The 21258-nt window shown below is 40.0% G+C and overlaps 1 protein-coding gene and 1 long non-coding RNA gene across 5 annotated transcripts in view; one reads left to right on the forward strand and one right to left on the reverse strand.

Moving 5' to 3' along the window:
* C21H3orf22 (chromosome 21 C3orf22 homolog) overlaps positions 1-21258 on the reverse strand; it is an 88668-nt gene that overhangs the window by 61882 nt on the left and 5528 nt on the right. Inside the window, exon 2 of the mRNA XM_063630688.1 lies at positions 19321-19375. The gene's annotated coding sequence lies outside the window, so the exon portion shown is untranslated. The remainder of the gene's footprint in view (positions 1-19320; positions 19376-21258) is intronic.
* The window catches only part of LOC129471515 (uncharacterized), a 49755-nt gene that overhangs the window by 25429 nt on the left and 3068 nt on the right, over positions 1-21258 (forward strand). For 2 of the 4 annotated variants that reach the window (XR_010118641.1, XR_010118640.1), the window contains exons 2-3: positions 1550-1603; positions 10901-11148. This is a non-coding gene — a long non-coding RNA (uncharacterized lncRNA). The remainder of the gene's footprint in view (positions 1-1549; positions 1604-10900; positions 11149-21258) is intronic. The other 2 variants (XR_010118642.1, XR_008653610.2) reach the window with 2 other exon arrangements.

Raw genomic sequence — 21258 nt, forward strand, 5'->3', positions numbered from 1 at the left:
TTCATCCTGTCCTCAGCCACTTTAGCTAGAAACATGTGACATCCCCAGTCCCTCTTGCTAGATACTTTTCACCCACCAGTGTCTACCATTTGGTAACTGTTCAATGTATACTTTGAGCATTGATTAAATATCAATTTGGGCCAGGTGTAATGGCTGACACCTGTAATCCCAACGCTCTTGGAGGCCAAGGCAGGAGGATCACCTGAGGCCAGGAATTCAAGACCAGCCTGGGCAACAAAGCAAGATCTCGACTCTATAAAAAGTTAGAAAAAAATCAGCTGGGCATGGTGGTACATGCCTGTAGTCCCAGCTACTCAGGAAGCTGAGGCAGGAGGATCACTTGAGCCCAGGAGTTAGAAGTTACAGTAATCTTTGACTGCACCACTACACAGCCTGGGTAACAGGGTGAGACCTTGTCTCTTTTAAAAAAAAAAATCAATTTTGAAGTATAATTTACATCTAATAAAATGCACCAAATAGGTATTCATTTTGATTTATGACTGATTGATGAATCAACTAATTCATACAGTCCTGTAGCCATCACCACAATCAAGATAATGAACCTTCCCTTTACTCCAAGAAGTCCCATTGTGTCCTTTCCCAATAACTACTAACACTTACCCCAGCCAACCACTGATTTGCTTTTTATCACTACATATTAGGTTGGTCTTTTCTAGAACTTCATACATGTATTATGAACATACACAAATAGTATGGACTTTTTTGGCTTCCTTTGTTTGGCATAATGATCTTGAGATTCACCCATGTTACTGAATTTTGTCAGTGATCTACTTATTTTCATTGCCAAATAGTATTTCATTGTATGAATGTATTATAATGTATTTATCCAGTCACCTTCTGATGGACATGTGGGTTCTTTCCAATTTGAGGGCATTATGAATAAAGCTGCCTTTCACATGAGTCTTTGTGTTATACCTGGGAGTTAAATCATGGGGATATATAGTCAGAGTACATGGTAAGTTAAACATACATAGCAAGTGTATGTCTAACCTAATAAGGAACTGCAAAGTGGTTTCCCATTTCTACCCTTTATGTATGAAAGTTCTTGTTGCTCAACATTCTCATCAATGTTTAGTATTGTCAGTCTAAATTTAGCCACTTTTATGAGTGTGTTGTTGTATTTTACTGTATTTTTAATTTGAATTTCCCTATACTTAATGATGTTAAGCATCTTTTTATGTTGCTATTTTTGCTAAATGCACACTTTTATTGGCCAAATGTGAAACATCTGCTCAAATCTTTTACCCATTTTTTATTGGGTTCCTTGTCTTCTTATTGTTGTCTTATAAGGATTCTCCACATAATCCAAATACAAGCCCTTTGTTGGATCTATATTTTATAAATATTTTGCTCCTAGTCTGTGGCTTGCCTTTTTCTTTCATAAATGCTCTCAATGACTTTTTCAAAATGTTGATGAAGTACATTTATCATTATTTTATTCTATAGTTCATAATTTTTGTATGTTATCTAATAAATCTTTGTCTACACCAAGATCATGAAGGTTTTCTCCTATGTTTTCTTCTGGAAGTTACAAACATACCTTGAAAACATTAGGGACTTGGTTCCAGACCACCACAATAAAGTAAGTATCACAATAAAGGGAGTCACATGAATTTTTTGGTTTCCAAGTGCATATAAAAGTTATGTTTATACTATCCTATAGTCTGTTAAGTATATAATAGCATTATGTCTAAAAAACAATGTACATAATTAAAAATACTTTATTGCTAAAAAATGCTAACAATCATCTGAGACTTCACCAAGTCACAATCTTTTTGCTGATGGAGGGTCTTACCTCGATGTTGATGGCTGCGGACTGACAGGGTGGTAGCTGCTAAAGACTGGGGTGGCTGCAGCAATTTATTTTTTATTTTTTATTTATATATATATATTATACTTTAAGTTCTAGGGTACATGTGCACAATGTGCAGGTTTGTTACATATGTATACATGTGCCACGTTGGTGTGCTGTACCCATTAATTCGTCATTTACATCAGGTATTTCTCCTAATGCTATCCCTCCCCCCTCCCCACGTCCTATGACAGGCCCTGGTGTGTGATGTTCCCCACCCTGTGTCCAAGTGTTTTCATTGTTCAATTCCCAACTATGAGTGAGAACATGCAGTGTTTGGTTTTCTGTCCTTGCAATAGTTTGCTTAGAATGATGGTTTCCAGCTTCATCCATGTCCCTACAAAGGATATGAAGTCATCCTTTTTATGGCTGCATAGTATTCCATGGTGTATATGTGCCACATTTTCTTAATCCAGTCTATCATTGATGGATATTTGGGTTGGTTCCAAGTCTTTGCTATTGTGAATAGTGCCACAATAAACATACGTGTGCATGTGTCTTTATAGCAGCATGATTTATAATCCTTTGGGTATACACTCAGTAATGGGATGGCTGGATCAAACAGTATTTCTAGTTCTAGATCCCTGAGGAATCGCCACACTGTCTTCCACAATGGTTGAACTAGTTTACAGTCCCACCAACAGTGTAAAAGTGTTCCTATTTCTCCACATTCTCTCCAGCACCTCTTGTTTCCTGACTTTTTAATGATCACCATTCTAACCAGTGTGAGATGGTATCTCATTGTGGTTTTGATTTGCATTTCTCTGATGGCCAGTGATGATGAGCATTTTTCCATGTGTCTGTTGGCTGCATAAATGTCTTCTTTTGAGAAATGTCTGTTCATATCCTTCACCCACTTTTTGATGGGGTTGTTTGATTTTTTCTTGTAAATTTGTTCAAGTTCTTTGTAGATTCTGGATATTAGCCCTTTGCCAGATGGAAAGATTGCAAAAATTTTCTCCCATTCTGTAGGTTGCCTGTTCACTCTGATGGTAGTTTCTTTTGCTGTGCAGAAGCTCTTTAGTTTAATGAGATCCCATTTGTCTATTTTGGTTTTTGTTGCCATTGCTTTTGGTGTTTTAGTCATGAACTCCTTGCCCATGCCCATGTTCTGAATGGTATTGCCTAGGTTTCCTTCTAGGGTTTTTATGGTTTTAGGTCTAACATTTAAGTCTTTAATAATCCACCTTGAATTAATTTTTGTATAAGTGTAAGTAAGGGATCCAGTTTCAGCTTCCTACATATGGCTAGCCAGTTTTCCCAGCACTATTTATTAAATAGGGAATCCTTTCCCTATTTCTTGTTTTTGTCAGGTTTATCAAAGATCACAAAATACCACAAAGATGTGTGGTATTATTTCTGAGGGCTCTTTTCTGTTCCATTGGTCTATATCTCTGTTTTGGTACCAGTACCATGCTGTTTTGGTTACTGTAGACTTGTAATATAGTTTGAAGTCAGGTAGCATGATGCCTCCAGCTTTGTTCTTTTTGCTTAGGATTGTCTTGGCAATGTGGGCTCTTTTTGGTTTCATATGAACTTTAAAGTAGTTTTTTCCAGTTCTGTGAAGAAAGTCTTTGGTAGCTTGATGGGGATGGCATTGAATCTATAAGTTACCTTGGGCAGTATGGCCATTTTCATGATATTGATTCTTCCTATCCATGAGCATGGAATGTTCTTCTATTTGCTTGTATCCTCTTTTATTTCATTGAGCAGTAGTTTGTAGTTCTCCTTGAAGAGGTCTTTCACATCCCTTGTAAGTTGGATTCCTAGGTATTTTATTCTCTTTGAAGCAATTGTGAATGGGAGTTCACTCATGATTTGGCTCCCTGTTTGTCTGTTATTGGTGTATAGGAATGCTTGTGATTTTTGCACATTGATTTTGTATCCTGAGACTTTGCTGAAGTTGCTTATCAGCTTAAGGAGATTTTGGGCTGAGACGATAGGGTTTTCTAAATATACAATCATGTCATCAGCAAACAGGGACAATTTGACTTCCTCTTTTCCTAACTGAATACCCTTTATTTCTTTCTCTTGCCTGATTGCCCTGGCCAGAACTTCCAACACTATGTTGAATAGGAGTGGTGAGAGAGGGCATCCCTGTCTTGTGCCAGTTTTCGAAGGGAATGCTTCCAGTTTTTGCCCATTCAGTATGATATTGGCTGTGGGTTTGTCATAAATAGGGATGTTTGAGATACATCCCATCAATACCTAGTTCATTGAGAGTTTTTAGCATGAAGGCTGTTGAATTTTGTCAAAGGCCTTTTCTGCATCTATTGAGATAATCATGTGGTTTTTGTCTTTGGTTCTGTTTATATGATGGATTATGTTTATTGATTTGCTTATGTTGAACCAGCCTTGCATCCCAGGGATGATGCCAACTTGGTTTTGGTGGATAAGCTTTTTGATGTGCTGCTGGATTCGGTTTGCCAGTATTTTATTGAGGATTTTTGCATCAATGTTCATCAGGGATATTGGTCTAAAATTCTTTTTTTGTTGTGTCTCTGCCAGGCTTTGGTATCAGGATGATGCTGGCCTCATAAAATGAATTAGGGAGGATTCTCTCCTTTTCTATTGATTGGAATAGTTTCAGAAGGAATGGTACCAGCTCCTCTTTGTACCTCTGGTAGAATTCAGCTGTGACTCTGTCTAGTCCTGGACTTTTTTTGGTTGGTAGGCTATTAATTATTGCCTCAACTTCAGAGCCTGTTATTGGTCTATTCAGGGATTCAACTTCTTCCTGGTTTAGTCTTGAGAGGGTGTATGTGTCCAGGAATTTATCCATTTCTTCTAGATTTTCTAGTTTATTTGCGTAGAGGTGTTTATAGTATTCTCTGATGGTAGTTTGTATTTCTGTGGGATCAGTAGTGATATCCCCTTTATCATTTTTATTGCATCAATTTGATTCTTCTTTCTTCTTTATTAGCCTTGCTAGCAGTCTATCAATTTTGTTGATCTTTTCAAAACAACCAGCTCCTGGATTCCTTGATTTTTTGAAGGTTTTTTTGCATCTCTATCTCCTTCAGTTCTGCTCTGATCTTAGTTATTTCTTGCCTTCTGCTAGCTTTTGAATGTGTTTGCTCTTGCTTCTCTAGTTCTTTTAATTGTGATGTTAGGGTGTCAATTTTAGATCTTTCCTGCTTTCTCTTGTGGGCATTTAGTGCTATAAATTTCCCTCTACACTGCTTTAAATGTGTCCCAGAAATTCTGGTATGTTGTGTCTTTGTTCTCATTGGTTTCAAAGAACATCTTTATTTCTGCCTTCATTTTGTTATGTAGCCAGTAGTCATTCAGAAGCAGGTTGTTCAGTTTCCATGTAGTTGTGCAGTTTTGAGTGAGTTTCTTTTTTTTTTATTTATATTATACTTTAGGTTTTAGGCTACATGTGCACAATGTGCAGGTTTGTTACATATGTATCCATGTGCCATGTTGGTTTTCTGCACCCATTAACTCGTCATTTAGCATTAGGTATATCTCCTAATGCTGTCCCTCCCCCCTCCCCCCACCCCACAACAGTCCCCGGAATGTGATGTTCCCCTTCCTGTGTCCATGAGTTCTCATTGTTCAATTCCCACCTATGAGTGAGAACATGCGGTGTTTGGTTTTTTGTCCTTGCGATAGTTTACTGAGAATGATGTTTTCCAGTTTCATCCATGTCCCTACAAAGGACATGAACTCATCATTTTTTATGGCTGCATAGTATTCCATGGTGTATATGTGCCACATTTTCTTAATCCAGTCTATCGTTGTTGGACATTTGGGTTGGTTCCAAGTCTTTGCTATTGTGAATAGTGCCGCAATAAACATACGTGTGCATGTGTCTTTATAGCAGCATGATTTATAGTCCTTTGGGTATATACCCAGTAATGGGATGACTGGGTCAAATGGTATTTCTAGTTCAACATCCCTGAGGAATCGCCACACTGACTTCCACAATGGTTGAGTCTATTTTATCAGAGACTAGGATTGCAACCCCTGCCTTTTTTTGTTTTCCATTTGCTTGATAGATCTTCCTCCATCCCTTTATTTTGAGTCTATGTGTGTCTCTGCATGTGAGATGGGTTTCCTGAATACAGCACACTGATGGGTCTTGACTCCTTATCCCGTTTGCCAGTCTGTGTCTTTTAATTGGAGCATTTAGCCCATTTACATTTAAAGTTAATATTGTTATGTGTGAATTTGATACTGTCATTATGATGTTAGTTGGTTATTTTGCTCGTTAGTTGATGCAGTTTCTTCCTAGCCTCGATGATCTTTACAATTTGGCATGTTTTGCAGTGGCTGGTACCAGTTGTTCCTTTCCATGTTTAGTGCTTCCTTCAGGAGCTCTTTTAGGGCAGGCCTGGTGGTGACAAAATCAATCAGTATTTGCTTGTCTGTAAAGTATTTTATTTCTCCTTCACTTATGAAGCTTAGTTTGGCTGGATATGAAATTCTGGGTTGAAAATTCTTTTCTTTAAGAATGTTGAATATTGGCCCCCACTCTCTTCTGGCTTATAGACTTTCTGCCGAGAGATCAGCTGTTAGTCTGATGGGCTTCCCTTTGTGGGTAACCCAACCTTTCTCTCTGGCCGCCCTTAACATTTTTTCCTTCATTTCAACTTTGGTGAATCTGACAATTATGTGTCTTGGAGTTGCTCTTCTCGAGGAGTATCTTTGTGGCGTTCTCTGTATTTCCTGAATCTGAATGTTGGCCTGCCTTGCTAGATTGGGGAAGTTCTCCTGGATAATATCTTGCAGAGTGTTTTCCAACTTGGTTCCATTCTCCCCGTCATTTTCAGGTACACCAATCAGATGTAGGTTTGGTCTTTTCACATAGTCCCAAATTTCTTGGAGGCTTTGTTTGTTTCTTTTTATTCTTTTTTCTCTAAACTTCCCTTCTCGCTTCATTTCATTAATTTCATCTTCCATCACTGATACCCTTTCTTCCAGTTGATCGCATCGGCTACCGAGGCTTCTGCAATCTTCGCGTAGTTCTCGAAACTTGGCTTTCAGCTCCATCAGCTCCTTTAAGCCCTTCTCTTCATTGGTTATTCTAGTTATCCATTCGTCTAATTTTTTTTCAAAGTTTTTAGCTTCTTTGCTATTGTTTTGAATTTCCTCCCGTAGCTCGGAGTAGTTTGATCGTCTGAAGCCGCCTTCTCTCAACTCGTCAAAGTCATTCTCCGTCCAGCTTTGTTCCATTGCTGGTGAGGAACTGCGTTCCTTTGGAGGAGGAGAGGTGCTCTGCTTTTTAGAGTTTCCAGTTTTTCTGCTCTGTTTTTTCCCCATCTTTGTGGTTTTATCTACTTTTGGTCTTTGATGATGGTGATGTACAGATGGGTTTTTGGTATGGATGTCTTTTCTGTTTGTTAGTTTTCCTTCTACCAGACAGGACCCTCAGCTGCAGGTCTGTTGGAGTTTGCTAGAGGTCCACTCCAGACCCTGTTTGGCTGGGTGTCAGCAGCAGTGGCTGCAGAACAGCAGATTTTCGTGAGACCAAAAATTCAGCTGTCTGATAGTTCCTCTGGAAGTTTTGTCTCAGAGGAGTACCTGGCTGAGTGAGGTGTCAGTCTGTCCCTACTGGGGGGTGCCTCCCAGTTAGGCTGCTCGGGGGTCAGGGACCCACTTTAAGAGGCAGTCTGTCTGTTCTCAGATCTCCAGCTGCATGCTGGGAGAACCACTACTCTCTTCAAAGCTGTCAGACAGGGACATTTAAGTCTGCAGAGGATCCTGCTGAATTTTTGTCTGTCTGTGCCCTGCCTCTAGAGGTGGAGCCTACAGAGGCAGGCAGGCCTCCTTGAGTTGTGGTGGGCTCCACCCAGTTCGAGCTTCCTGGCTGCTCTGTTTACCTAAGCAAGCCTGGGCAATGGCGGGCGCCCCTCCCCCAGCCTCGCTGCCGCCTTGCAGTTTGATCTCAGACTGCTGTGCTAGCAATCAGCGAGACTCCGTGGGCATAGAACCCTCCGAGCCAGGTGTGGGACACAATCTCCTGGTGTGCCGTTTTCCAAGCCCGTTGAAAAAGCGCAGTATTAGGGTGGGACTGACCCGATTTTCCAGGTGCCGTCTGTTACCCCTTTCTTTGACTAGGAAAGGGAACTCCCTGACCCCTTGCGCTTCCCGAGTGAGGCAATGCCTCGCCCTGCTTCGGCTTGCGCACAGTGCGTTGCACCAACTGTCCTGCACCCACTGTTTGGCACTCCCTAGTGAGATGAACCCGGTACCTCAAATGGAAATGCAGAAATCACCCGTCTTCTGCGTCGCTCACGCTGGGAGCTGTAGACCGGAGCTCTTCCTATTCGGCCATCGTGGCTCCACCCCTTGAGTGAGTTTCTTAATCCTGAGTTCTACTTTGATTGCACTGTGGTCTGAGAGACAGTTTGTTATAATTTCTGTTCTTTTACATTTGCTGAGGAGTGCTTTACTTCCAACTATGTGGTCAATTTTGGAATAAGTGCAATGTGGTGCTGAGAAGAATGTATATTCTGTTGATTTGGGGTGGAGAGTTCTGTAGATGTCTCTTAGGTCCGCTTGGTGCAGAGCTGAGTTCAAGTCCTGGATATCCTTGTTAACTTTCTGTCTCATTGATCTGTCTAATATTGACAGTGGGGTGTTAAAGTCTCCCATTATTATTGTGTGGGAGTCTAAGTCTCTTTGTAGGTCTCTAAGGACTTCCTTTATGAATCTGGGTGCTGCTGTATTGGGTGCATGTATATTTAAGATAGTTAGCTCTTCTTGTTGAATTGATCCCTTTAGCATTATGTAATGGCCTTCTTTGTCTCTTTTGATCTTTGTTGGTTTAAAGTCTGTTTTATCAGAGACTAGCATTGCAACCCCTGCTTTTTTTTTGTTTTCCATTTGCTTGGTAGATCTTCCTCCATCCCTTTATTTTGAGCCTATGTGTGTCTCTGCACGTGAGATGGGTCTCCTGAATACAGCACACTGATGGGTCTTGACTCTTTATCCAATTTGCCAGTCTGTGTCTTTTAATTGGGGCATTTAGCCCATTTACATTTAGGTTAATATTGTTATGTGTGAATTTGATCCTGTCATTATGATGTTAGCTGGTTATTTTGCTCATTAATTGATGCAGTTTCTTCCTAGCATGGAAGGTCTTTACAATTTGGCATGTTTTTGCAGTGGCTGGTACCAGATGTTACTTTCCATGTTTAGTGCTTCCTTCAGGAGCTCTTGTAAGGCAGGCCTGGTGGTGACAAAATCTCTCAGCATTTGCTTGTCTGTATTTTATTTCTCCTTCACTTATGAAGCTTAGTTTGGCTGGATATGAAATTTTGGGTTGAAAATTCTTTTCTTTAAGAATGTTGAATATTGGCCCCCACTCTCTTTTGGCTTGTAGAGTTTCTGCTGAGAGATCCGCTGTTAAGTCTGATGGGCTTCCCTTTGTGCATAACCCGACCTTTCTCTCTGGCTGCCCTTAACATTTTTTCCTTCACTTCAACCTTGGTGAATCTGACAATTATGTGTCTTGGGGTTGTTATTCTGGAGGAGTATCTTTATGGCATTCTCTTTATTTCCTGAATTTGAATGTTGGCCTGCCTTGCTAGGTTGGGGAAGTTCTCCTGGATAATACCCTGAAAAGTGTTTACTAACTTGGTTCCATTATCCCCATCACTTTCAGGTACACCAATCAAACGTAGATGTGGTCTTTTCACATAGTTCCATATTTCTTGGAGGCTTTGTTCGATTCTTTTTACTCTTTTTTCTCTAAACTTCTCTTCTCGCTTCATTTCATCATTTGATCTTCAATCACTGATACCCTTTCTTCCACGTGATAGAACTGGCTACTGAAGCTTGTGCATGTGTCACGTAGTTCTTGTGCCATGGTTTTCGGCTCCATCAGGTCATTTTAGGTCTTCTCTACATTGTTTATTCTAGTTAGCCATTTGTCTAATCTTTTTCCAAGGTTTTTAGCTTCTTTGCGATGGGTTCGAACATTCTCCTTTAGCTCAGATAATTTTGTTGTTACTGATCTTCTGAAGCCTACTTCTGTCAACTCGTCAAAGTCATTCTCCATCCAGCTTTCTTCCATTGCTGGCGAGGAGCTGTGATCCTTGGGAGAAGAAGAGGCACTCTGAGTTTTAGAATTTTCAGCTTTTCTGATCTGGTTTCTCCTCATCTTTGTGGTTTTATCTACCTTTGGTCTTTGATGATGGTGACCTACAGATGGGGTTTTGGTGTAGATGTCCTTTTTGTTTTGTTGATGCTATTCCTTTCTGTTTGTTAGTTTTCCTTATAACAGTCAGGATCCTCAGCTGCAGGTCTGCTGGAGTTTGCTGGAGGTCCACTCCAGACCCTGTTTGCCTGGTATCACCAGCAGAGGCTGCAGAACAGCAAGTATTGCAGAACAGCAAATGTTGCTGCCTGATCCTTCCTCTGGAAGCTTCATCCCAGAGGGTCACCCAGCTGTATGAGGTGTTAGTTGGCCCCTACTGGGAGGTATCTCCCAGTTAGGCTACTCAGGGGTCAGGGACCCACTTGAGGAGGCAGTCTGTCCGTTCTCAGATCTCAAATTCTGTGCTGGGAGAACCACTGCTCTCTTCAAAGCTGTCAGACAGGGATGTTTAAGTCTGCAGAAGTTTCTTCTGCCTTTTGTCCAGCTATGCCTTGCCCCCAGAGGTGGAGTCTACAGAGGCAGGCAGGCCTCCTTGAGCTGCAGTGGGCTTCACCCAGTTCGAGCTTCCTGGCCTCTTTGTTTACCTAGTCAAGCCTCAGCAATGGCAGATGCCCCTCCCCCAGCCTCACTGCCACCTTGCAGTTCAATCTCAGATTGCTGTGCTAGCAGTGAGCAAGGCTCTGAGGGCATGGGACCTGGGCTGTGGCAATTTCTTAATACAAGACAATGAAAGTTGCCACATTGATTGACTCTTTCACAAAAGGTTTCTCTGTAGCATGTGATGCTGTTTGATAGCATTTTACCCACAATAGAACTTCTTTCAAAAGTGGAGTCGATCCTCTCAAACCCTGCTGCTGCTTTATCAACTAATTTTGTGATCATTCTAAATCCTGTTATCATTTCAAAAGTGTTCACAGTATCTTCACCAGGAGCAGATTCCATCTCAAGAAACCACTTTCATTGTTCATGCATAAGAAGCAATTCTTCATTTGTTCAAGATTGATCATGAGATTGCAGCAATTCAGTCACATCTTCAGGCTCCACTTCTAATTCTAGTTTGCTTGCTGTTTCCACCACATCTGCAGTGACTTCCTCCACTCAAGTCTTGAGCCCTTCAGAGTCATCCAAGAGGGTTGGAATCAACTTCTTCCAAACTCCTGTTAAGGTTTATTCTGATCTCCTCCCATGAATCATGAATGTTCTTAATGGTGTCAGAATGGTGAATCCTTTCCATAAAGCTTTCAATTTACCTTGCCCAGATCCATCAGAGAGATCACTATCTATTGCAGTTATAACCTTATTAAATGTGTTTCTCAAATAGTAAGACTTGAAATTCAAAATTACTCCTTGATCCATGGGATCTATGGATGTTGGGTTAGCAGAGATGAAAACAACATTCAGGTCCTTGTATATCTCCAGGAGGGCTTTTGGGTGGCCAGGTGCATTGTCAATGAGCAGATATAGGTAGATATAGATATAGATATAGATATAGAGATAGAGATAGAGATAGAGATAGAGATAGAGATATAGATATATAGATATATAGATATAGATATAGATATATAGATATAGATATAGATTTTTTTTTTTTTAATTTTTTTTGAGACAGAGTCCCACTCTGTGACCCAGGCTGGAGTGCAGTGGCATGATCTCGGCTCACTAAAACCTCTGCCTCCTTGGTTCAAGCGATTCTCCTGCCTCAGCCTTCTGAGTAGATGGGACTACAGGTGCCCGCTACCACATCCGGCTAATTTTTGTATTTTTAGTAGAGGTAGGGTTTCACCATGTTGGCCAGGCTAGTCTCAAACTCCTGACCTCAGATGATCCACCCACCTTGGCCTCCCAAAGCGTTGGGATTACAGGCTGAAGCCACTGTGCCTGGCCTCAATGAGCAGTAATATTTTGAAAGTAGTCTTTTCTCCTGAGCAGCAGGGCTCAAGGGTGGGCTTAAAATATTCAGTAAAGCATGTTGTAAACAGATGTGTTGTCATCCAGGATTTATTATTATATTTCTAGAGTACTGGCAGAGTAGATTTAGCATAATTTTTAAGGGCTCTACGATTTTCAGAATGGTAAATGAGCACTGACTTCAACTTAAAGTCGCCAGTTGTATTAACAAGAGTCAATCTGTCCCTTTGAAGCTTTGAAGCCAGACATCAACTTCTTTCTAGCTGTGAAAGTCCTAGACAGCATCTTCTCTCAATATAAGACTATTTTGCTTACATTGAAAATCTGCTGTTTACCACCATCATCAATAATCTTGGCTAGATCTTCCAGATAACTTGCTGCAGCTTCTCCAACAGCACTTGTTGCTTCACCTTGCACTTTTTTTCTTTTTTCTTTTCTTTTTTTTTTTTTTTTTGAGACAGAGTCTCACTCTGTTGCCCAGGCTGGAGTGCAGTGGCGCCATCTCGGCTCACTGCAAGCTCTGCCTCCTGGGTTCAAGCCATTCTCCTGTCTCAGCCTCCCGAGTAGCTGGGACTACAGCACCTGCCAGCACACCCAGCTAATTTTTTGTATTTTTAGTAGAGACGGGATTTCACCATGTTAGCCAGGATGGTCTCAATCTCCTGACCTCATGATTCACCCGCCTCAGCCTCCCAAAGTGCTGGGATTACAAGAGTGAGCCACTGCGCCCGGCCACCTTGCACTTTTATGTTATGAAGACAGCTTCTGTACTTAAACCTTATGAACCAACCTCTGCTGGCTTAAAATCTTTCTTCTGCAGCTTCCTCACCTTTCTTAGCCTTCATAGAATTGAAGAGTTTGGGCCTTGCTCTGGATTAGGCTTTGAGGGAATGCTGTGGCTAGTTTGATCTTCTATCCAAACCACTAAAACTTTCTCCATATGGGCAATAAGATTATTTCACTTTCAGTGAACCATTCACGTGTTCACTTGTGTAGCATTTTTAACTTATTTCATAAACTTTTCCTTTGTATTCACAATTTGGCTATCTCTTTGGCACAAGAGGCCTAGCTGTCAGCATATCTCAGCTTTTGACGTGCTGTCCTCACTGGGCCTAATCATTTCTAGCTTTCGATTTAAAGTGAGAGATGTACAACTCTTCCTTTCCTTTCACTTGAACACTTAAAGGCCACTGTAGGGTTATTAACTGGCCTAATTTCAATATTGCTGTGTCTCAGGGAATAGAGAGGCCTGAGGAGATAGAGAGGCAGTGAGGAATGGCTGGTTGGTGCAGCCTGAAACTCTGAACTGGTATTGGCAAGGACAGGTAGCTCTAGTCGAAGCTCTTCTACTGTTGACTTGAGCAATGGGAAAAGGGCCTCCTGATGCTCAGAGAGAGTGGGAAAAATTCTGTTTTTGTTTTTTGTTTTTTTCCTTTTCTCTTCTCATGCTCAGCCCCCAAGCAATTCCATGGCAATGAGATTGGTAGCAGTGATGGCAGAAGCCTAAAACTCTGAGGGGAACCTTATCTCTGGAATGTAGGACACCCCCATTTTTTCCTCTCTCTGTCCTCCTGCTACTGGGCCCTTAATGTATGGAGTTGCATAAAGTGTGTGGCAGAGAGAGGTGAATAAAATCCTAGCTTTGGGGCCAGAAAAACAAAAAAAGGGAGTCCTAGGGAACTAGAAAATATTAGTGAGATTGCACAGAGGAAGGAACTTGGGAATGCAACCCCACAAAGTTGTTTATAAATCACTGATCTCACTCAAAGCTACATACCTATGGATATGACCCTAAATAGCACACTACAGGCTTTGAGAACTGAATTGTGGGACATTTCAAGTTACAGAGAGAACACTGGGTGGCAGGACACTTTGAAAATGGAACTGACATTGAAACCAACCCCATACAATGCTGATAGGAACTTGCAGTCTGAACCCAATCAGGTCAATTGCCTGATAAAACGAAAATGTCAACCTTTGCTGTAAGACTTAAACAAGACCAAGAGACTTATAATATTCAAAATGTCTGGAATACAATATAAAATAGTAGCATATGAAAAACCAAGATAATCTCCATTTGTATAAGAAAGGACAATCAACAGACACCAGCACTGAGCTGATACAGATGTGAAATTAACTGATGAAAATATGAAAATGGCTCTTATAAAAATGTCCCTATCAGTAATAGAAAATATTCCTGAAATGAATAAAATAATAGAAAGGCTCAGGAAAAAAACAAAAGATATAAATAACAACAAAATGGAAAATTTAGAACTGAAAAATGCAATAACCAATATTTTAATAAGCATCAGATAGACTCAATAGCAGAATGGAGATGACAGATTAAAAAGTCTATGAACCTGAAGACAGATCAACAGAAATTATCCAATCTAAACAACTGGCAGGAAAAAAAATTAAACTTAATTGAATTTCAGGGAACTGTGTGACAATAATATCTAGCCTTTTTGTCAGAGGAGTCCCAGAAGAAGAGGAGAAAGGGTGCAGGGATAAAAATATATTTGAAGAACTAATGGCTGAAAATATCCCAATTTCAACACAGACATAAATCTAAGGATGCAAGAAACTCAGTGAACCCTAAATAGGATAAACCCAAAGAAATCTATATCTAAATACATCATGTTAAAACTGGTACAAATGAAAGATAGAGTCTTGAAAGCCACCAGAGAAAAGAAACACTTACTTATAAAGGGACAATTCAAATTACAGATTTCTCATTAGAAACCATGAAAGCCAAAAGGAAGTGGGACCACATTTTATAACTGCTGAAAGAAAACTGGCCAGGCACAGTGGCTTGCGCCTGTAATCCCAGCAGTTTGGGAGGCCAAGGCGGGTGGATTACCTGAGGTCAGGAGTTCAAAACTAGCTTGGCCAATGTGGTGAAACCCTGTCTCTACTAAAAATAGAAAAATTAGCCAGGTGTGGTGGCACACTCCTGTAGTCCCAGCTTGCTCAGGAGGCTGAGGGAGGAGAATTGCTTGAACCCAGGAGGCAGAGGTTGCAGTAAGCCAAGATCATGCCACTACACTCTAGCCTGGGTGACAGAGTAAGACTCAGTCTCAAAAATAATAATAATCATTATTAACCCAGATTTCTACATCCAGCAAATTATCCATTGGGAAGGGTGAAATTTTTTAAAAAATTATCAAATATGAAAAAATTAAGAGAACTTTTTTTTTTTTTGTCATCAAGCTGGGATTTTTCACTGGGGTTGCACGGAATCCAAAAATCAATTTGAGCAGAAACATCTTAATAATATGGACTCTTCCAATCCATAAATATGGTATATCTTTCTATTTATTTCATTTTACAATTTCTCAGCAGTTTTATAGTTTTTCATATAAAGATCTTGCACATATTTTGTTAAAACTATCACTAAGTATTTCATATTTATATGCTGTTGTACATGATATTGTAATCATATTTTCAATTCAATATGGTTTGTTGTTAGTTCTTAGAAATACAATTGATTGGCGAGTGTGGTGGCTCATGTCTGTAATCCCAGCACTTTGGGAGGCCAAGGTGGGTGGATCACAAGGTCAGGAGTTCGAGACCAGCCTGACCAACATGGTGAAACCCTGTCTCTACTAAAAATACAAAAATTAGCCAGGCGTGGTGGTGCACGCCTGTAATCTCAGCTACTCAGGAGGCTAAGGCAGGAGAATTGTGTGAATCCAGGAAGTGGAGGTTGCAGTGAGCTGAGATCACGCCACTGCACTCCAGCCTGGGCAACAGAGCAAGACTCTGTCTCAAAAAAAAAAAAAGAAAAAGAAAAAAAAGAAAAAGAAAATAAATAAATACAATTGATTTTTTATGTTAACTTTGTATTCCTCAACTTTTAAATTCATCTGGAAGTTCTGGTAGTTATTTCTGGCAGATTTCTTACGATTTTCTATGTACACAATCATGTCATCAGCAAATAAGGACATTTAGGTCTCCCTTTCAAATTTGTGTGCTAAATTTTTATTTATATTTCCTGCACCACTTAACTGACTAGGACCTCCATTAGTGTTAAATAAAAATGGTAAAAGTCAACATCCTTGCCTGTGCTCAGTCATCTTAGTATAATGTTAGTTGTACTTTTTCTGTAGATGTCATTTACTTGTTTGAGGATGTTCTATTCTTAGTTAGCTTAGAATTTTATCATAAATGCAAACTTGAGAATAAGTGATAAATATAATAACAAAAAAATTTTGTCTTCTAAATCTATTGAGATGACTATATCGCTTTCTTTTATTTCTCATATTATTTCATTGCATTCCTGGGATATAAACTTGGTCATGATGTATTATCCATGGTATAATTTGTTGGCTTGAAGATAGAATTTTTAAGAATATTGGAGTTGATTTTCATATGTTGTATTGGTCTATAGTTATTTTCTCTCAAAATCTTTGTCAGTTTTTGGGTACCAGTGTTCTGCTGGATGCAAGAGTTGGGAAGTGTTCCTTCCTTCTCCTATTTGTGTAGAATTGGCTTCTTTTTCCCCTTAAATGTTTGAAAAACTTTGACAGCAAAGCCATTTAGTCTTGTCTTTTTCATTGCAGAAAGGTTTTAATGATAAATTTTATTTCTTTAATGAATACAGCAATATTCAAATTTTCTATTTCTTCTTGAGTCAGTTTCTCCAGGTGTTTGTCCATTTTCCATAAGTTTTTTTTTAATTTAGTGGGATAGAGTTGTTTAAAATATTTTGCTATTATTTTGTTAATTTCTGTAGTTTTTCATTAAAAATAAACAGTATTTTAGGACAGTCTATATGTACAAAAAAATGGAGAAAATAATACAGAGTTCCTACACACCCCCTCACCCCACCCAGTTTCCCTTATTAGTATGGTACACATCTTACAATTAATGAACCATATTACATTATTAACTAAAGTCAATAGTTTACTCAGATTAGATAAAAACATTAGTTATTTTCTGTTCCAGGGTCTCATCCAGGACATTACATTTTATTTGACTAGCATGTCTCCTTAGGCTTCTCTTGACTATGACAGCTTTTTAGACCTTCCTTATTTTTCATGACCTTAACAGCTTTCAAGAGTACTGGTGAGGTATTTTGTAGAATACCTTACTTTTGAATACCTTAACAGCAACTTGTCTGATTTTTTTTTTTTTTTTTTTTTTTTTTTTTCAGAAGGAGTCTCACTCTGTCACCCAGGCTGGAGTGCAGTGGCACAATCAAGGCTCACTGCAAGCTCCGCCTCCCGCATTGACATCATTCTCCTGCCTCAGCCTTCCAAGTAGCTGGGATTACAGGTGCCCACCACCACCAGGCCCGGCTAATTTTTGTATTTTTAGTAGAGACGGGGTTTCACTGTGTTAGCCAGGATGTTCTCGATCTCCTGACCTCGTGATCCGCCCGCCTCAGCCTCCCAAAGTGCTGGGATTACAGGCGTGAGCCACCGTGCCTAGCCACTTGTCTGATGTTTTAATTAGGCTTTATTTAGGTAAATGCAAATAAAAACCCATAAGCTACTAATTTACACCCATTAGGATATGAAAATAGCAAGTGTTGGTGAGGATGTAGAGAAACTGGAACCTTGTGCATTGTTGAGGAAAATGTATAATGATGTAGCCACTGTGGAAAACAATCTGGCGGTTCCTCAAATATTAAATATGGAGTTACCATATGATTCAGCAATTCCACTCCTGGGTGTATACCACAAATAATTGAAAGCAAGGACTCAAACAGATGCATGTACACCAATGTTCACAGCAGCTGTGAACAATATCCAAAAGGTGGAAACCACTCAAGTGGCCACCAACAGATAAATGGATAAAGAAAATGCAGTATATCCAAACAATGAAACATTATTCAGCCTTCAAAAGGAATGAAATTATGACAATGCTATAACATAATGCTGAGTGAAATAAGCCAGACACAAAAGGACAAATATTGTATAATTCCATGTATATGAGGTGTTAGAATAGGCAAATTTATACAGACAATAAGTCGAACTGTGGTCACCAGAGGCTTGGGGGAGAAGGCATGGCGAGTTTAATGAGTACAGTTCCTATTTGGAATTTTTTTTTTTAACTTCTGAAATGGATAGTGGTGATGTCTATTTAACACCACTGAATTGTATACTTTAAAAAGTTTTTTTTTTAAAAAAAGAAACAAACAGCCAATCAGTGCCCATTAATCTTTTTGTTATATAAGTTTTAAAAGACAATTTTAGATTTCCAATTGGGTAAAACTGTGAGCTTCTATTTTAGTTTTTTGCTTCTCCCCACCCCCATTATCTTTCCTCCCTTCCTTCTTCCTTTCCTCCTTCCCTCCCTCCCTCCTTCCCTCCCTCCCTCCTTCCTTCCCACCTCTATCCTTCCTTCCTTCCCTTCCTTCCCCTCTCCCTGCCTTCCTTCCTTCCCCATTCCCTCCTTTCCTTCCATTCTCTCCTTCTTTCCCCTCCTTCCTGTTTCCTTTCCTCCCTTCTTTCCTTCCCTCCCTTCTTCCTCACTCCCTTTTTCCTTCTCTCTCCTTCCCTCTTTCCTACCTTCCCTCTATCCCTCCTCTCTTCATAGTGGTTACTGAATACACTTCAGGGATGGGGTCCTCTCCATTCTGCTCATACTTAAAATTGTCTTCCCCTAAATAATCTCAAATCAGTATCATTAGTTAGGGGCCTCCCACATGGCAACTGTGGAATTAACTCCTTGGCTGTGCCATGGGAGTGCCATGAGTAATTTTTTTCCTATAACCTTGAGGATCAAGATCCTTTTAGTAACAGGCATATGCAGCAGTAGCTGAAAAGACGTTTTGTAGTGTCCTAATAAAGTACCTGCTTTTAGCAGTGTGATCTTAGCATGTCACACAGCTAACTGCTCCTTCTCCATATGAACAACCAACTGAGGAGCCCATGCATTGCACAAGGTATCACTCTTTCCCCTGAGCACTATCGAACAGGGTTTATGGCTGCTTAAGAATATAGCCAATGCTCACTGGGTAGGAGTCATTCCCCTGAGTCTAGCATCAGTTACGCCTGTGCGTGAGACATACAATTCCATCTGAGACATAGAGGTAGATCTGTACCAAGACACATGCTCCAAGACCACTTTAAGGAATGGCCCAATCCCATGCTCTGGTCCTGAACACCAATAATCAGAATTTCCAACTTGTGTCAGTTAAATCTTTAACGAAGACTCAGCAGATCTCCACAACGCAACACAAAACAGCACAACTCAAAGTGCAAGCTTGTCAGCAAGCAGCACAGCCGGTTAGCGAGCCAAAGCAAGAGAAGGAACCCCTCACCCTGCCACAATAGTCATCATCAAGATGTCCTGCTTGCTGGCCAACTATTGTGACCACATCAGAGGGACAGGATGGATCTGCAGCCCAACTGTGGTTCAGCTGACAAGACTGATGACCTCAAATACACCCCAAGAGCGCATGAAAAGGTTTATTACTCACATAGTGCGGCTTTCTGGGAGAGCAGGGAAGACTTCCCAAGTTGATGCAAAAAAGGCTGGAGAAAACAGAGAAAGAAGATTGGACTGGTGTTTTCATGGTGTTTAGCAGGTGGGGCTGCTAAACACCATGAAATTGGGAATTCCCATGCATGGGCTGGAGTTTTCACAGTCTTAACTTCACACAAGCACCTGGGCTTTTTATCAGCTTGCCCAGATGTGGACAAACAGACAGGGGGATGAGGTTTAAAAACTGTCAGCAAACATCAAAAATGGAGTGAGGCTCTGTTACAATTGGTGTATTTAGATCTCCCCCACTTTTTTTTTTTTGAGACAGGGTCTCACTCTTGCGCAGGCTGGAGTGCAGTGGTGTGAGCTATGATCAAGCAATCCTCCTGCCTCAGCCTCCCAAATAGCTGGGACTACTGATGTGCACCACCATGTCCAGCCCCAACTAAATTAATATATATGAATTAACATCCACCATGTTTCTAGCTGCTTTATGTTGCATTCATTATTTCTTTTAAGTCCCTCTTTTCTGTCTTCTCTGGTTTCAGCTGAGCATTTTATTTTGTTCCATTTTATCTCCTCTCTTTACATATAAATTATACTTCCTTTTGAAATTCAATGATTTTCCTAGAGTTTCCAATATGCATTTTAACCTTCAGATAACACTACACCACTTAACATTGTCTAAGAAAATCTTTCTCTTTCATATTTGAAGGTTAATTTCACTGAATATGGAATCCTAGGTTGGCAGGGTTTTCCTTTAAACATTTAAAATATTTCACTTTACTCTTCTTGCTTTCATGGTTTCTGGTAAGAAGACTACTATAATTTTTATTCCTATTCCTCCATAGATAAGGTGGTTTTTCCCTTTGGCTTTTTTCAGATTTTCTTTTTAAATTCTACAGTTTGAATATGACATGCCTCGGTGTAGTTTTTTGTTGTTGGGGTATTTATCCTGCTTGGTGTTCCCCAAGCTTCCTAGATCTCTGGTTTGGTAGCTGTCATTAATTTTGTAGAATTCTCAGGCATTATTACTTCAAATATTTCTTCTGCTCCATTCTCCTTTTTCTTCTGGTAGTTCAATTACACATATGTTACAGCCTTTGAAATTCTTCCTCATTCTAGGATGATCTCTTTTTATTTCCTCATTTCTTTTTTCTCTTTGCATTTCACTTTGGGAAGTTTCTTTCAACCTGTCTTCAAGCTCACTGCTTCTTTCCCCAGCTGTGCCCAGTCTACTGATGGGCCACCAAAGGCCATCCTCATTTTGGTTACAGCAGATTTGATTTCTAGCATTTCCTTTTAGTTTTTAGAATTTCCATTTCTCTGTTTACATTACACATCAGGTCTTGAATGTTCTCTACTTTTTTTCAGTTAGGACCCTTAACACATTTATTTTTGTTGTTTTAAATTCCCAGTTTGATAATCCCAACATGTCATATCTGATTCTAGTTCTGATGCTTGCTCTGTCTCAAACGGTTTCCTGTCTTTTAGCATACCTTGTAATTTTTTGTTGAAAGCCAGACATGATGGGCTTTGTAAAATGTACTGAGGTAGACAGGCCTTTAGCATGATGTGTCATGTTTACAGGGCTCAGATCTGTGGGTTTTATAGTTTGCATCAAATTTGTAAAAATTTTTTCCATTATTTCCCAAAATATTGTTCTGATGCTCTCCTGCTTCCCCTTTCCGGGACCTTAATTACACGTTAAACCATCTGAGACTGTTTCAGAGCTCACTGATTCAGCGTTTTTATTTTCTAGTCTCTTCTTTCTGTCCTTCATTTTGGATGGTTTCTACTGCTATGTAGAAACTATCTTTTCTTCACTCATTTTTTTCTTCTACACTGTGTAATCTGCTGCTGATTCTATCCAGTGAATATTAGTTTGGGGTACAGGCAGGAAACAATTAATGCAATAGGCTTATTTTACTCA

Source organism: Symphalangus syndactylus, chromosome 21 (genome assembly GCF_028878055.3).
Source record: "Symphalangus syndactylus isolate Jambi chromosome 21, NHGRI_mSymSyn1-v2.1_pri, whole genome shotgun sequence".
Classification (NCBI taxonomy): Eukaryota; Metazoa; Chordata; class Mammalia; order Primates; family Hylobatidae; genus Symphalangus; species Symphalangus syndactylus.